The following is a 4760-nucleotide window of genomic DNA, read 5'->3' on the forward strand; positions in this document are numbered from 1 at the left end:
AATACCTGCATGCACTGAAAATTATTTCATTTTGTCATAAATATTGAGAAAAATCCAAGTTATTGAGTCAGACTTCAGATCACATGTAAGTTAGGGACACTGTTTTAAATCTCCAATATTTTTTTTTACAATTAAAAAAAATTACTTGCAAGCACAGAAAGAAAGGAAGATAAATAGAGGGAGGAGAGAATTGGAACACCAGGGCTTGTAGCCACTGCAAATGAACTCCAGATGCATGTGCCTCTTGTGGATCTGGCTTACATGTGTCTTGGGGAATCAAACCTGAGTCACTTGGCTTCACAGGCAAGCACCTTAACCACTAAGCCATTTCTCCAGCCCTCCCATAATTTTTGATTAACAAAATAACATAATATTTTACAGAAGACCTTCTGACATACTGTGAAAGAAAAAAAATGCAGGTTGTATATATGTTTAAGTGAATTTTGAATAATTAGAATAAATTAAGCAAAGATAAATGGGAAAGATAGTTTAAGAAGACAGACTTAACTAACACCTGCAACAGAACTTGCTCCAACTGGGGAACAGCATGTAATTCATCATAAAACTGGGTTGTGTGGAGCTGGAGAGATTGCTTAGTGGTTAGGGCACTTCCCAAAGGAATTCTGTTTGATTTCCCAGGACTCAAGTAAGCCAGATGCATAAGGTTGCACATGTGTCTGGAGTTCATTTGCAGTGGCTGGAGGCCATTCTCTCTCTCTTTATCTCTCTTCCTGTGTCTTTTTCTCTCTCAAATAAATGAATAAAAATAAAATATTTTAAAATAATTTAAAGATTATATAAGGAAGTATGATCCATGAACTAAAACATTTTAAAACATTGACTTGAAAAAAAAACTGGGTTATATGGATGAGGTGTGGGTTCTTCCAACCTCTCTCCATTGCTGAGAGGTTAAGCTGGTTTACATGTTAGAGAAAAGTGGACTTCTCAGTAACGAGACTGAACTATGATACTAGGGTAGTATTGAGAGAAAGACCTTTGTGAATATGAATGAGGTTGTGGGGCCCAAGCCATGACTTGGTGAGAAAGGTTTATCCTGCAAGTGTAAAGACCAGGTTTTGGATCCTCAGCACCCATATGAAGACTGAAAGGATATGTCAGCCAATTTGGAGTTTTAGCTGGTGGAAGTCTGAGCCAGGGGATTCTCCTGGGCAAGCTGCCTAGCTATACTAATTCAATCTGTGAGCTCTGGATTCAAGTGATGCATCCCATAAATACAGTGATCCAGGAAGACATCCAACACTGACCCCCCTGACCTTCACGTGCACATGGGCACATGTGAATGCTCCCTGGCATATGTGGGCACCCACACACAATGCACATGCAAACAAATGCACATACAGAAGACACACAAACACACACACACACACACACAGAGAATGGATGTCCCCCAATAGATTCAAATTCTTAAAGTTTCTTGAGTTTCCAGACGCCTTGCTGGAGGAGGTTTCACTGTGGATGGATCCTAGGGACCAGCACTAAAGTGATAATGTGGGAGGATTAAAATGCCAGCCTAAAAGAATGCAGCCAAATATTTGTGAAAACAATTTCTATATTGTGATGTGAACTTATTAATGAAAGTTGTAATGCTGAGTAAGGTTGAAAATAATTAAAATAGAAAAACATGATATTGTTTAAGTTGGTATATGTCACATCTATATACTTTGTGATAGTTTATAATTTTTGAGAGTATTAGTAATAAATGATTTCTCCCATTTCTGGAAGTTTCTACTCTCAAAGTTTCCACATAAGGTTCAGATATGTAAGGTTATGCACCAATATGCCAAAGTATATGGGGCTGTTGCTACCTCTTCCCCAAAATTGTTCTGTAGGTGGGAATTCAAGGTATTGTGCTTATGATAGATACTATGAAGCATGTCTGCCCTAGATACTCCTGAAAGTATCCCATTTATCTCTATAATTTTGAGCTTTATTGTCAACAGATATTTAAGAGAGATTTTATTAGTAAGAGACAGATTTATATTATGTGTTGTAAAACGTAGTTCAAAATTACCTGAGTAAATTTATATTCTTAAACAAGTGCTTTATAAATATTCATTTAAAAAAGTCATGTTTATAAATTGAAACAGTCCTTTATAAATGTCCAATTACAATCATTTGACAAGTATAAATACACTTTGTGGCAAACAATACCCCAATTTATGCAGATCCTATTAGATATGGCTGTGAACTATAATTATCCTAGTGGACTGTAATTTAGCCTGCCCAGTCATTCATAGAGTTTAATGCACTCCACTGAGACTGAATATTTCGAAGCTGTTTCTTACAGTGGCAATGATGTATGTGTCACCGCCTTTCTAATTCTCTTTTCACTTGAATAAATAATCTCAGCTAGGATCTCATTCATGTCATTTCGCTCAACTCTACAGGACCAATGTAACGAAATAAGAATAATATTAATGGCAAGTCATTTCAGCTCAGTGTAAAACACACTTTTTTGCAACCTCTGTTGAAAACATCTGTTCACTTTAGTATATTTGGACATAAGAGGTAAAATATATTTGTATTTAAATCATAATTATTGCTTTCATGAAGTAAATGCCTTTTACTAGGCACTATTACATATGGGCAAGAAATTGCAACTAAAATATAAATGTTGAATTTGAACGAAATTTTGTTTATTTTTCTATTTTAAATTCATGGCATTATTGCTATTCACTTGATAGATACAAATAATTTTTGAAAATCAGCACATTTTAGTAATATCTAGTAATTTTTTATAACCCAACTTTATAATAAGAGATTATAGAACCCTTTAGCAAAGTATTTGTATGATGCCAAAAGAACCAGGTCACTCAGAGGAATCACTTGTTTAGTGCCACTCAGAAATATAAGGAGTTAAATAGTAGCATTAAGCCATAAAAATCCCCATTAAATACAGTTTTATTTAACATTACAATATAGTTTTTGAATGCAGACCTATTTATATAAGTCTATGTACCTCCCCAGGATATTACAGTCTACTATTATGGAAAAGTTATTTCATGTATTATCAACCCAGAAGTAAAATTCAACTAAGGACATTTTTTTTTTTCTTTCCAACAGTTTGCAACACACCTAATCTTTATTAACTGTGTAATATAAAAGTAAAGTTGCAGTTCAAATAGATCTACAGAACTAAATGAGGCAATTTAAAACTAACTTTATAAAGGAAAAGTATCTCCTTTCACAGTGATAATCAACTTTCTTTGTTGTACCTACTTAGTGAGCCCACTTCTCAAGAAGTATCTGAAGACACCCAGCACCTACCCCCGAACTACTTTCCATAAAGCATAGAGTTAATTGATTGTTGACAACTGCTTCTACAATCTGCATCTGTTACCAAAGTTGCAGAAACTTAGAAGAAAGTGCTAGGCTAGGTCTCTTCTGGAAACTTGGATCTGCAAAGTGGAATATATATATATTGCAGTGTTGTGCCTCAGCCAAGACAATGGTGATATTTCTCTCCCATTTCACAGTTACACTATGCTACATGTGTTTCACATCAATACCATTGATTTTCCTCTAGATTTATCATGATCTTTTAACAGAAACATTTTAGGTTTACACACACACACACACACACACACACACACACACACACACACGCACACACATATGTATTCCAGCTCCAGTTTACATTATACAGAGTTGACACATCTAAAACACCAAGAATCCGAAAACTACAAGTCTAATTGCAGACAGATATGTAAGACACTCTCCTGGTGACTGAAAAGTTACTTCCCAAGAAGCTTCACTCTCTTTGGCTTGCTCTTCTTGTCACCTTAGTTTGGTTCTGCTTTTATTTATTTATTTTTTTTGTTTGTTTGTTTTGTTTTGTTTTGTTTTGTTTTTTTCGAGGTAGGGTCTCAATCTGGCTCAGACTGACCTGGAATTCACTATGTAGTCTCAGGGTGGCCTCGAACTCATGGTGATCCTCCTACCTCTGCCTCGTGAGTGCTGGGATTAAAGGCGTGCACCACCACGCCCAGCAGGTTCTGCTTATTTTAGGAAAAGTTTTCAATTAGCAATAATCGCGCCTCGGATAAACCTCATTGGCTACGATACTGCCACTGCGCAAAGCTTCTGCTTATTTTAAAAGCTACAGATGTAATTTTAGCCCAGCAAAGAAGTCAGGATAGGATTTTTAAAGTCTCTAAGCTCTCTCCCATGTCTCCTCTCTCTTACCACCCAACTCCAAATCAGCAGGATATCTGGTCAACCTGTCTTCTGGCCTGAGCATCCCCACATCTTCACAAGGCCTTCTCATCACTGGGCACTTGACCCTCCTTGACAGATATGGGGGTATGGGCATAAAAGTCTCCCTAGATACTCTCTCTTTCTCTCTATCTTTATCACCTTCTTCCTTGAAGTTCCAAGTATCTGATTTGGGCTGCAACATTTGTGCAGTAACTCCCATTGTCTGTCTCTGTTTCAGCCCACCAGCCTCCATTTTTCTCTATACAAACATTCTCTCTTCTTCTCATTCCTTCTCCCTCTCCCCTGTTTCTTCTCTCTTCCTATATTGGCTTCAGACTACCCCCATTTTTCTACCCCTGGCTCAACTGGACCCCCATTAGCAGCAGTAGCTACTGTCACTGGGTTACAGTAGTCCCAAAGCTGGGTTTCTTTGCTAATCCACTCTAGGCTTTGCTAACACAGCAGCAAGGGTGTTCTCTTTCTATCCAGCCCTCTCTAATCTGCCTCTCCTGTCTTAACCCATGCTACTCTGAGCCACTAAG

The 4760-nt window shown here is 37.2% G+C and overlaps 1 pseudogene; it reads right to left on the minus strand.

Annotated features, from left to right (window-relative positions):
• Window positions 1–4018: 4018 nt before the first annotated feature.
• LOC123453791 lies at window positions 4019–4103 on the minus strand (annotated as a pseudogene).
• Between the last annotated feature and the right edge of the window lie 657 nt (window positions 4104–4760).

Source organism: Jaculus jaculus, chromosome 12, assembly GCF_020740685.1.
Source record: "Jaculus jaculus isolate mJacJac1 chromosome 12, mJacJac1.mat.Y.cur, whole genome shotgun sequence".
Classification (NCBI taxonomy): Eukaryota; Metazoa; Chordata; class Mammalia; order Rodentia; family Dipodidae; genus Jaculus; species Jaculus jaculus.